The following is a 12,788-nucleotide window of genomic DNA, read 5'->3' on the forward strand; positions in this document are numbered from 1 at the left end:
CTCCTGTCCAAAAAGCGACTCCCCCTCCCAACTAACAATCATGTGCAAGAGCTTTTATAGATGGAGGGAGGGGGGGACATGCAGAAACAGCACAGTCAGCTCTGACAGTCATCTTCAAACTGGTCTTCAGTGGTCCGACCAGCATCACCTCGATTGTTTTAAGTACAGTTACTCTTCAGTTCCAGAGTCCGTTTGCTTCCATTTCTTGAGGTCAGTTCTCATAATTGTGACAGCTTATGTCATGGGCACAGTCTGGTCGTCGTGCAGTTAACCTCTTGCACCTGGGGTTGCAGTATCTATAAGACGCTCACAGGATATGGCTCAGAGTATTGTCTACAGCCCTTGAGAAGGAACTAAAGGCCCCTGACTGCGCCTGTTGACCACATTCTTATTTGGTCTCCTTTGGCTGTTCTTTCTCTCTGCATGCTTTCACGTCTCTGATGAAGCTTATTCTTTGGCTAAAGCTTTTCCACCGACCAAAGGCAGGCAGAGGACACGGGGGTGAGGCCCGCAGGGTCCTGCTGTGTTTTATGTACACATGTCTTAGTGCCTCATCCCCTTCCCCTCCCCACCAGAAGGCAAGCTCTGTGAGAGCAGGATGTCTGTCTGTCTGAGGCCACGCTGGGTCCTAGGCAGTCCTGACGCTTAATAGGCACACACATACTTTTTAAGGAAACAAGCAAATCTAACAACCATCATCTTATCTCCCTCTTGCATAACGTCTCTGTGAGGGATGGGAACTCCCTTCAGCCTCATGATGCTTCAACCTCTAAAGGCTGTACTATCGTTAGGAATAAATTGTTCTTTTATGCAGTTTTCACGCCATTCCCTAGAATAGGCGTGCTTGTTTTGTTGACTAGCATACATATTTTTAATCAACAAGTATTTCTGGATCCCTGCCTTCGGTTTATGAAGTGTGTATTCCCTTTATCTTCTAGAACCGAACACCTAGCATACAGGGGGCTTCAAATAAAATCGGTGTTGAAACGGATCCCAGCAACTGCCTGAAAACTGGCAGCCTTTAAGGTTTGGTTCAAATCTCACTGCTTGGTGAAAGAGTCCCCCGAGTGCCTTATTCCCCTCTGATCTCAATTCTTAATTTGAATTCCTGGTCCTTCTTGATGGAAACTCTTACTGCCTTAAAAAAAAAAAAATTACCGGAGTAGAGTTCACTTACAATGGTGAGTGTACAGCAAAGTAAGTGATCCAGTTACACACACACATGTATTCATTCTTTTGCAGATTCTTTTCTCTTATAGGTCATTACAGACTACTGAGTAGAGTCCCCAGTGCCACACAGCAGATGCTTGTCGGTCATCTGTCTTATATATAGTGGTGTGTGCATGTTCATCCCAAACTCCTGACTGGTCCCTCCTCCCACGTTTCCCCTCTGGTAACCATACGTTTGTTTTCCGTATCTGTAAGTCTGTTTCTCTTCTTTAAATAAATTCTTTCGTATCATTTTTAAATTGAACTCCACATATGAGTGATCTCATATATTTGTCTTTCTCTGTCTGACTTATTGCACTTAATATGATCATCTCTAGGTCCATCCACGTTGCTGCAAATGGCATTATTTCGTTCTTTCTTATGGCCGAGTAGCATTCCATTGTACATATGTACCACATCTTTTTTTTTTTTTAATCCATTCTTCTGTTGAAGGACTTCCTCGTTGCCTTTTAATCGGACACTCATGGGGTGTCTCTTGAGCTACTGTCTTGCTGAATCTTTGGCCTGTGTAATGTTCTCTGTAGTTTCCATATAGCTGTATCTTTCCCCTCCACTAGTTTGCAGTCTTCCCAAGGCCAGGAACCACAGAAGGTGCTTTTCTGTGTCTTCTGTTGGGTTCTCGGATCGCACCCAGCAGTTCGGCGGTTCATGGTTCAGAGCGGAAGAGGGAATGGATGAGAGAGGCAGATCTATGAGTACCACTGAGCCCGGCATGGATAATTTTTCTCTGCCGCCCTTATCCTAAAAACACTCACAGAACTCAAGGTTAATGTGGATACTGACAAGTGATTTTCTTTTGGAAATGCTGATTTGGCCTCTAGGTATCTGATTTCAGAAGTCCTGGAAATGTGTCTCTGACGGCCAAGAACTAGCTCAGGGATTACAGACATGATAACACTTGTTTTAGTGATAAATGATTCACTGCCCATTTCTCTTTTTCTAATACTTAACCTTTATTTAGGGGTTCAAGGTGCGGGGTAGGGGGGCGTTGCTAAGAAAGGCCATGTTGAAAAGTAGCTAGGGAATGGCTATCAAGGGTGATTTTAGAGAAGAAATGAGGTCTTCATGAAGTCATAACATTTTGGAGATGGCAAGAGAATGAAAACATCTATAACATTTTATTTCTTTAAAAAGATATGAAGTCAAGGTTTCAGAGAGGGACCATCTAGTCAGCCTTCATCATTGTCCAGATGAGAAATGTCTAAGTGAGAAACAGATCTCAGAATTCGCCCATGGTGGGTGGGGCTTTCTGCAGATGAAGTCGGATAGAGAGAAAGGTAGATTGGCCTGATATCTTATAGCTCATTTCCTTACCTTTTTATTTAAATGATCATAAAAGGACTGATATAAATACTGTATGAAGAGATATTTGAAAGAGAAGCCAGCTGGAATTCACAAGAGGGTTAAATAGAGAGATAATGGTCTCTATTCAATTATTAAGAGTACTATGATGAGCCCTATGTGACATATCCTGTGTAGCATCTGCCCTGTTGCCTTGGTAGTTAAAAGAAAATAACTCCGGGAAGTAGAAGGCAGTTGCCAAGGTGCTTTTCAGTGGTAACCGCTGAGTACCCTGTTGAAAGGAGCTTAAGAGCATCTTAAAGGACAGAGCCTGCCTTCCTGTTGTCAAGTTGTGAAAAACAGCCACCTTCAGGGGCTGGTCAGTGGGCTGGGTGGTAGTTTAATTGGGTTTGATTGCCTTGAAACATTTCGGCTCCAGGAAGAGAGAGAGGAAACCTTTTCGGTCAGCATTTGGCCGTCGGGGCCTGAATGGAAGGGGTGAGAAGCTGGTTCCACCGCAGAGGATCCCTAAGGGCTGCACTGCCTTGGGCTGAGCACACAGGGCAGCCGGGGAGGCTTAGCGCCTGCTGCCTGGACCTCCCTTCACCTGGTTTGGAAGGGGGTGTCCCTGAAGTCAGAGTGATGATTCCAGAGAACTCAACTGGGGAGCCTGGGATTAAAGTCAACCTTATTGTTTCAAGTGTGTGCATTTCCCCAACCCTCTGGGAAGGACAGTTTCAATCACCTCTTACTAAACCTTAAACGAAACAGAAACAGACTCACAGACACATAGAATAAGATAGTGGTTAGCAGTGCAGGTAGGGGCTTATGAGATGCCAACTCCTGTGTATAAATTAAAGATAAGGATACACTATGCAGCACAGGGAAACAGAGCCAATATTTCACAATGACTCTAAATGGAGGATAATCTATGAAAATGTTGACTCACTATGCTGTCTATCTGAAACTAATAACTCAACTACACTCAATGAAAAAATAAAACAAAAAAGCTTTGGGGGCCTGGGTTCCTAGAAACAGTGGTCTAACATTTCTGCATTGAACACATCTTGGAGCAGCGGCTAGGGTCTTTTCTGATTATAGAGAATGGCCACATTCATAGACAGGTCCTAGTTGCACTCAGATTTCCAGGGTTGAACAATTCTTTCTGGAAAATTCTGAATTTTGTGTTTCTCACAAACCCTAAACACACCTTAGGCTCATTGAATCAAGCAAAAATCAGAGCAACTGCCTTCACTCTGCCCCACATACCACCCAGGGCATCATATCAAGTAAAATGCTTAGAATAGTGCCTGGTTTGTAAATTTCAGCTGTCACTGTTTTTGACTCATTTCTTTCTCCTGCCTTTTCATCTGTATAGAATTGTCATGACAGTGAAGTATCATGGTCATGGAGCATGGAAGGGGTCACCCAGCATCACCTTCCCAAGCCCCAGTTCCTAGTGGATGTCTTTGCCAAGCTGGGAAAGCCTTGCTACCCAGGCTGGACAAACTCAGGGGACACAGGCCACTCTGGAATCCTTCAGGCAAGTCTCCACGTAGCTGGCAATGGGCCACCCCCTCCTGGCTCTGTCTCTTTAGGGAGAACTGTTCAAATAAAGCCTAGCCATGCAGGGCTGTCAGAGCTGACACTTGACCATCCTTCTGAAACTCTGGTATGATGGGTTTCATTACTGATAGACAAGCCCGTTGCACTACGTGAAAGCAAACTAGGGCTTCCGCGTTAGCACGTGCTCCTGAGAAGTGAGTGTGGTTGCAGTTTCTCCAGTGTGTCCCCCTCTCCTTCCCACGCCCCCAGGTTGCAGGGCAGATTTCTGTGATGTGAGGAAGCACTGGGCATAGTTTAGTCAACGGGACCATCCGACAGCACATCACATCGCATCACACATGTGTTTTCAGAAATGTGTGCAGTTTCCGCCCCAGGTCTGGGCTCTGCACTCAGCAGTCAGGCAACATGATCTGAAGGGAGCTATCACCTCACACCATGGAGAAAGTGAAGTGTGATGTTCTGACGCGGGCCAGTGCACTTGCCGATGGGGGGTGCTCTTGGAATGACACTGATGCCTCTCATGACATCTCACACCCCCTCCCAGCCTCCACAGAGACATGTGAACTGTTGTGGACCTGTCTGACTCCCTGCTCTGAGACTGAGGAGGTGGAGTTGCTCTGTGGGGCCCGGACTGGCAATGTAGACCTGATGGAGATTGTGGGGGGGAAGGGCTGGGAGCCACAGGCTGGGGTGGGGGACCCTTGTCTGCAATGCAGCCCACCTGGTACCGTAACCTCCCCACCCAGGAAACCACAGTGGTCCCAAGGCTGTATCCACAGGCACCATCGTGGCTTACAGGGAAATGAACAATTGGGTCAAATAGCCCTGGACATCTGATTATTTTTTTCACTGATGTGACATTTGCAAATCTGAACTGATCAATTCAGATTCCAATTTGGCTAACGTTCCTGGAGCCTCTGGGTGTGGACAGAATCATGCTAACACTGACGTCTTGTTTTGACCCGGCCTGGCCAAAGCTCCCGTTCAGTTGAGACACGTACTGAGACCTGTTTCCATGCTGGGCACAGGGGTTCTGAGATGCACAGGAGAAGATGCCCCATTGCTTCTTTACCGCCCTGCCCGGCGGCCCCAGGACTGCTCAGCAGAAGCACTCGCTTGTTCTCAAGGCAGTTCATCCTTTAGGAGTTCCGGATCTATGTCTTACCCAAAAAGAGAAGTGGATACTGGCGCCAAAACTTGTCATTGAACATCAAACAATCTGTTCTCTTCGTCTGGCTATCTGATGAGAAACTGATGCCGGCTTCTCACTTTTGGGAAGATAATCTCGTCTCCCGCAGACTCGCCCCTCGAGCCCCCTCCCCACCTTCTCTCCAGCACGGGGCAGGATTTCCAGGGTGGGGAGTCAGGGTTTTTTGTTTTTTTTGCTTCCTCCTGTTGGCAAGCTTGGCTGTGGGCTCGCAGGGCTAAGGGGCAGGGGGAGAGGGGGTTTCTAGTTCTGATCTGAAAACCAGAAGAGAGGGAGATGACTGAAATATATAAAGGCAGGTTGACTTTTCACACTGAGCGGGGGCATATTTTTAAAACCTTAATACTGAACACAGACCCAGCAGGCAACTCAAGGCTTCATGGTGAGGGGGCAGCTTCCACAAGGTCAAGTCCCAGAGGGGCCTGTGATGGACAGTCGGCCTCTAGTTCCAGCACGGAGGGGAACCCCTGTGTGTAGGTGAACGGAAAATCCTTGGTTCAGCTGCGCCCTCCCCGCCTCCCCCATGCGAGCTCGGGTTTAAGACTGTCCCTCCCTGGAATCCATGTAACATCTTCTCGTAGGTTTAAAAATAGACTCCAGGCCTGCCAACCCTCTTAAAAGGAACATGATGAGAAGAGTGCCAGCATCGTGGGACCTGACACCCGGCTCCCATCAGCTCCCTAAATAGACCCCAGACTCCGGATCCTGCAGCCACTGAACTGACTGCCGGGAGCTCCCCACGCAAAGTTCAGCAGGAAAGCAAGCCAGGCTCTCTTTCCCTCGCCTCGCTCGCCTTCCTCACTTCTGCAGGTCTGAATTTCTCAGTCCACTGGATTTCTCTGTTCATTCAACGTGACAGCTGTGCCATCTGTTCTGTGATGTCCCTCCCTAATTAACCGGGGAGGGGGCCGGGGCGGGAGGGTGCAATGCTGTCCACAAGAGGGAAGACATTTCCCCCCACAGCAGCAACAACGCTCTAGACGGTTCGCAGAGTCCTGGGGTGACTGACCGCTGCCCCAGGTGCAGATAAGCCAGCCTGCCTTTCTCAGTAAAGGGCGGAGCCCTGGCGCCCACCCTTATCGGCCTTGGACAGAGACTCGGGGCCGGGGCGCCTCCCTGCGTGGGTGCGGGGCCCAGCTGATAGAAGAATGGTCGGGGGGCAAAGCCAGCCTTGTCAGCAGGGGAGGAGCTGTGGCCCCAGGCTGGGCTCAGGAGCAGGGCTTCAGCTGTACGCGTACCCTGAGACCTGGTCCTCCGCTGCAGAGAAAATGGAAATGAAAAATGATGCAGTGAAAGAAAGCCCAGGAGGTGCAGCTGCTACAGCATCACAGCAGCGTGCTGGGGGTGCTGGGATCCTGTTCCCAGCCATGGCTGTTCTGACCTTGCAGAAGCAGCGACCGGGCCCTAATTTTCCAGTGTATAAGCCAAATCAGTCATAACCCCTGTCTCAGGGTGGGAGGGGAGGAGGTGACCTTTGACCAAGTCTTTCATGAAGGAAGCTGGAGGGAAGGAGGAAAAAGAGCATCCTTGCCATTCACTAAGGACCTACTTCGTGCCTGGGGTGGTGCTGGGCATTTTTACGTTATTCACACAATACCTGGGGGGTAAGGGAAGGTTATTTTCATTTCACTGCTGAGGATGTGAATGCTTAGAAAAGTTATTTCCCTTTATCAAAAGTACATGAGCCTGCTAACTTTGAGTATTTTAAAGCTGCCCGGAAAAGCAGATGGTGACTGTGACATTGCCGTTCAGGGAGGACTGAGCCTAGCTTGATTGCAGAGGAGGATTAAAACTGGAGGGACAGGAGCCCCATGGGTCCTCCAGTTCCCTGCAGGGGGAGAGGCGTGGTCACTGCTCCAGGTGTGAGTTGCCAGGAGGGCCATCTCTGGAATCCCAGCTCTGCCCTGAGTCTCAGCTTTGATGTCCCTGGAGAGAGGAACCAGCTTGGGTCACGGCTGGCTCCTGCCAGAAGCCGCCTCTTCCTGTTCCCCCAAAAGGCTTCTGGGGAGGCGGTCATCCGAGGACCTCAAGCACCCACGATCCTTTGCTTCAGGCTTCTGAGCAAAAGGAAGCATGCTCCCAGTTTGTGGAAGGAGCTAAGGTTCACAGGGGATTCTGTGGCAGGGTGCCCGGGAGCTGTATGCCTTTCTTCTCCCCGCGCCGTCTCTGCCTGGCATAAGTGATGCGGCCCGGAGCACAGAACTCCACAACTCCTCCAGCACCTCATTAGGCTCATCTGCGAGGAACTGCAGAGACAGTTGGTAAAATATTCAGCACGTCTGGGAAATAACTGCACACGCCATGAACCTGGAAGATGGAACAAGTGGTCCTTACCAAGCAGCCCTCATCTTTTCTTTAGCCCATCAGTTCCTTTCTGCTCCTTTGCGTTGGCTGTTTGCTTTGATTTCAGTGACTCTCCTGGCAGATCTCCCAGGCACACTAAATACCTGTAATAAAAACGAATACGTAAATGCACTACCATGTGTAAAACAGATAGCTAGTGGGAACTTGATATATAGCACAGGGAGCTCCACTCAATGCTCTATGATGACCTAGGGGGGGGGATGGGGTGGGGTGGGGGGAGGTCCAAGAGGGAGGGGAGATACATACATACATACGTCAGTTCAGTTCAGTTCAGTTGCTCAGTCGTGTCCGACTCTCCGCGACCCCATGAATCACAGCACGCCAGGCCTCCCTGTCCATCACCAACTCCAGGATATAAAACATGCAGCTGATATACTTTGTTGTAGAGTGGAAACTAACACAACATTGTAAAGCAATCATACTCCAATTTTTTTTTAAAAGGCACATTGAGAAAAGCAGCCTTCAGGCATGAAAATATACAGGAAATGGGCAAGCAGCAGTGTGATTCCTTATTGTCTAAGGGTGTGGGAGTAATGGAAGGTTGAAGAGGGACAGTCCATTAAGAGCTTATGTTTCTGAATCCCTGGAGCCCAAAGAAACCCTTCAAAGTCATCAAGTTTATCCCGCGTTTCTATGTGCTATAGCAAATGATGAGTTATGTTTCTCTGCTACTCCAAAGACACCGCCCCCCTCCAGCAAGGATTCAGCTCTTTCTGAATAATGAATTCTATTATGTCACATCCCTTAGCACTGGAAAAATTTTTTTCTGTCTGATCTAAACCTTCTTTGCATCCATTTAATCCCATGATTGACAATTTCCTTATGACCCATGGAAATAGTCATACATCGGTCAGCAAGCATTTATTTGGCACCACCCAGCTCTGTGTGGAGAAGTGAGGGAGAGGGACTGGGTATATGGGACACGTGGGCCAAGCTGTCTCTACCTGCAGGAAGCTTATAGCCGAGTCCTGGTGGCCACAGCAGCTGGGGAAAGGGCACCATATAATTCGTCCCACCCTGGGATCTGCGTTCTAGTGCTGGAGGGGTTTACATACATCTTAAAGGCCATCTTCTTTAGCCTTCTGTCTTGTTTTAGTTTTTGGCCATGTGGCATGTGGGATCTTAGCTCCATGACCGGAGATGGAACCGGTGCCCCCAGCATTGGAAGCACAGAGTCTTAGCCACTGGACCACCAGGGAGGTCCTGTGCCTTCTCTTCTTTAGAGTTAGTCATCCCAGGTCCTTTAACCTCGGACTTTATTGAGTAATGTGCCTGGAGTTGTTTCCTTCTCCTCTTGGGCTTTGTCTGACTCTGCATATCTAAGTTGCAAAAACCTCAACCCTTCCCAGGTCACAACCAACCTCAAGAATTCTTGGCAGTCCTGAGTCCTCAAGTCCTCTGATAACATCTCGGGCCCTTTCCCATTCTGAGCAGAACCGTGGGTTGGATTCAGTTTCTGGTTCCACTATCTTTTTTTCTTTGTGACTGCATTGAATATATAACTCATAGCATTTATGCTGTAAAGAGCCCTGGGCTTCGGAGTTAGATTCCTTGGGTATCAGAATTGGATTGGGAGTTTTTTTGCTGCTTAACTTTGAATATTTCACTTGTAAGATCTCAGTTTTTGTGCTCTGGGGAGGAACTGGGAGGTTGTCATTGACACATATACACTATTGATACTATGTACACAGCAGATAACTAATGAAAACACACTGTTTTAGCACAGGGACTCTACTAAATGCTTTGTGGTGAGCTGAAAGGGAAGGAAATTCAAAAGGGAGGAAATATGCGTACATGTATGGCTGATTCATATTGCTGTACAGCAGAAATTAACACAACATCATAAAACAACTCTACTCCAATAAAAATAATTTTAAAAAATAGATGTGCTGTCTAGAAAAAAACAGTAATAAGATGACAAACAACCCAATTTAAAAGAATGGGCAAAACATTTGAACAGACACATCACCAAAGAAGATATGTAGATGGCAAGAAAGCCCCTGAAAAGACATTAGTTATTAGGGAAATGCAAATTAAAACCACAATGAAATGCTGCTACACACCTATTAGAATGTCTAAATTGGGACTGTCCACACCAAGTTGGGGCTTCCATGTCCTAGCTATTGTAAGTAGTGCTGCAGTCAACTTCGGGGTGGGCTTCCCTGGTGGTTCAGATGGTAAAGAATCCACCTGCCCATGCAGGAGACTTGGGTTTGATATCTGGATCAGGAAGATCCCCTGGAGAAGGGAACGGCAACCCACTTCAGTATTCTTGCCCGGGAAAATCCCATGGACAGAGGAGCCTGGCGGGCTACAGTCCATGGGGTCACATGTTGGACATGACCGAGAGACTAACTAATACCAAGTATTAGCAAGGATATGGACCAACTGGATGGGCTACAAACGGGCAGGAGTAAATTGTTGGAGGTGATTTTGGAGGTTCCTTGTCTTGGCTGTAGTGATGGTTTTATAAGGTTATGTATAAAAACTTACCAAGTACATTTAAAATATGTAGTTTATAATGTGTCAATTATACCTCAATACAGCTCTTCAAAATGGTCTGTTTTTCAGTTCATTGTGTGAGTCAATTGTATTTGTGTTTTTGAAACTACTATAAGTACTGTTCTTCTTCCATTTGAGTAGGGCATTTCTCTCTCTAAATATTAATGTTGGAACAGTGCTTTGGAATCCCTTGAGATATTGCGCTGGGCTATGATCAGGGCTGTTCCAGTAACCATCATTTATTAATTGAAGCTCACTGTGTAGAGGCTTTTAGCAAATCTAAGAGGCAGTTTTAAGGGGCACCAGAGCAAAAGACCTGAAAGATAATGTTTGTTTTTAAAATGTGTGCATTTTTGTGCCTGAAGGAGGGCCTGTGGTGAATCCCCCTCACCCGGGCACCTGCCTTTGGTACAGGGATCCTGTCCTCTGATGGTGATGAGGGTCTTGGGCCTGGAGAATTCTGATGCCCTGTCTTCAAACACCAGTGTTGTCACCCACACAGGAGTTCATTGCCTTATACATGGCAAGTCACTCTTTTCTGGGATCATCCTGTCCCTCTCTCTTGATCCTTATTTATCTCTTTTATTGGGGACCTTCACCTAATTGTCGAAAAAAGCTTTGAAGAAGACCTTACTTGTTTTTTTTAATTGAAATATAGTTGATTTACAATATTAGTGTTCAGTTTCAAGTGTATGACATAGTGATTCAGAATATTTATAGATTGTACTCCATTTAAAGTTATTATAAAATATTGGCTATAGTCCCTGCACTGTACATTACACCCTTCTATCTTATTGATGTAACGCCTAGTGGATTGTATCTCTTAATTTTCTCCCCATCCCCTATCTTCCCCCTCACCGACCTCTTGCCCCACTAGTTTTCTGTATCGTTGAAACTATTTCTCTATTGTTATATTAGTTTTATTGTTTAGATTTCACATATAAGTGAAAATGCATAGTTATTTGCCTTTCTCTGTCTGACTTAATTTCACTAAGTGTAACACCTTCCAGGTCCATCCAGGCTGTTGCCAGTGGCAAACCTTCATTCTTTTAATGGCTGAGTAATATTCCATTGCGAGCTTCCTTAGTTGCTCAGTCATAAAGCATCCACTTGCCAGTGCAGGAGATGCTGATTTGATCCCTGGATTGGGAAGATCCTCAGGCGAGAGGAATGACAACCCATTCCAGTATTCTTGCCTGGGAAATCCCATAGACAGAAGAGCCTGCCAGGCTACAGTCCATGGGGTCATAATAAGTCAGACACGACTTAGTGAGCACATAACCACAGCTACAATATTCCATTGTATATACCACATCTGCTTTATCCATTCCTCTGTTGATGGACACATAGGTTGCTTCCATGCCTTAAAAGAAAGTGAAGTCAGGCATGTCCGACTCTTTGTGACTGTATGGACTATAGCCCATCTGGCTGCTCCATCCTTGGGATTTTCCAGGCAAGATTACTGGAGTGGGTTGACCGTCTTGGCTGTTGTAAATAATGCTGCTATGAATGCATTTTTTCAAATTAGCGGTTCTATTTTCTTGGGTTAAATACCCAGGAGTGGGATTGCTGGATCATATGGTAGTTCTATTTTTAGTTTTCTGAGGAACCTCCAGACTGTTTTCCACAGTGGCTGCACCAATTTGCAAGAGCACCTTACCTTGGAAAACAGTCAGTGTTTCTAACCTCAGGGCATCTAGCGTGGTGTCCCCTCCTGGCACTGTGCGCACTTGGATTGGGGATCTTGCCAGTGCTGCTAAGGGAAGGGCTTTGGGTCGGCTGGACCCTCTGTTTCCTAGCAGTAACCTCCTGACCTTAACCTCTCTGGGCGCAGCTTGTCCACCCATACAACTCCAGTAGCATCTTCTGGCTTAAGAGGTGGCTGCGAGGGTTAAATGAGGTAATGGCAAAATGTCCTTCAGCTCACAGCTACTTAAGGAGGGGCTGATGCCTCCCAAACACACGGCCCTCCGTTCTGTGCCCCTGCTTCGGGGCGGGAGGGGTGGGGAAAGAGCCTGTGCTACCTGGACTGCTCTTTGCAGAGAGCGTGAAGCTGGGCTCACGATACAAAACATGCATGTTGGAGCAAGCGCTGTCGCCAGCGGCCGTGACAGCACCCGGGGTGCCTCTGCGGGCCTCGCTCAGCGTAATCCCTGGTGTCACCCCCACCTCCCCAACATGCCTTTGACATCGCCCCCTTCCCCCGCCCAGGAATGACCTCGGGAGAAGGGGAGGATGGTCCGGGAGCAGAATCTGGGCGCTTCCTCCGGCCCTGGGTGACAATGCCCTAAACCCCGCGTCAGCCTGGAAGGATGAAGAAAGACGTAGTAACAGAGTCTGGCCTCTCGGCTTCCCTCCGCCGCTGCGCGCTCTCGGCAGGAGCTGGAATCTCAGGACACACGCGGGGCGAGAGCTGGAAACGCGCAGGGCGGCGATGGCATAAACAGACTCTGCTGAGCTCACCCCGGCCGGCCCCGCCGGCCCCGCGGCCCATTCACCCGGGCGGCCCGGGAGGCAGGAGGCAGGGCGGCCAGGCCATGCAGCTGGGAGCGCCTCACCTCCATTGGACGTGGGTGCCGCGCCCCCAGCAGCCGCAGGACGCTGCCCGCCGCCGGCCGCCCGCCCCGGCCGCTCGGCC

The 12,788-nt window shown here is 48.2% G+C and overlaps 1 long non-coding RNA gene across 1 annotated transcript; it reads right to left on the reverse strand.

Moving 5' to 3' along the window:
* Positions 1-6,955: 6,955 nt before the first annotated feature.
* LOC148773733 (uncharacterized) lies at positions 6,956-8,381 on the reverse strand. Its single transcript, XR_016036512.1, has 3 exons — positions 7,895-8,381; positions 7,619-7,731; positions 6,956-7,530 (listed from the first exon to the last, which is right to left on the reverse strand). It is a non-coding gene; the product is annotated as an uncharacterized LOC148773733 (long non-coding RNA).
* Between the last annotated feature and the right edge of the window lie 4,407 nt (positions 8,382-12,788).

Source organism: Moschus berezovskii, chromosome 26 (genome assembly GCF_049115385.1).
Source record: "Moschus berezovskii isolate FMDL1 chromosome 26, NW_MosBer_1.0, whole genome shotgun sequence".
NCBI classification, from domain to species: Eukaryota; Metazoa; Chordata; class Mammalia; order Artiodactyla; family Moschidae; genus Moschus; species Moschus berezovskii.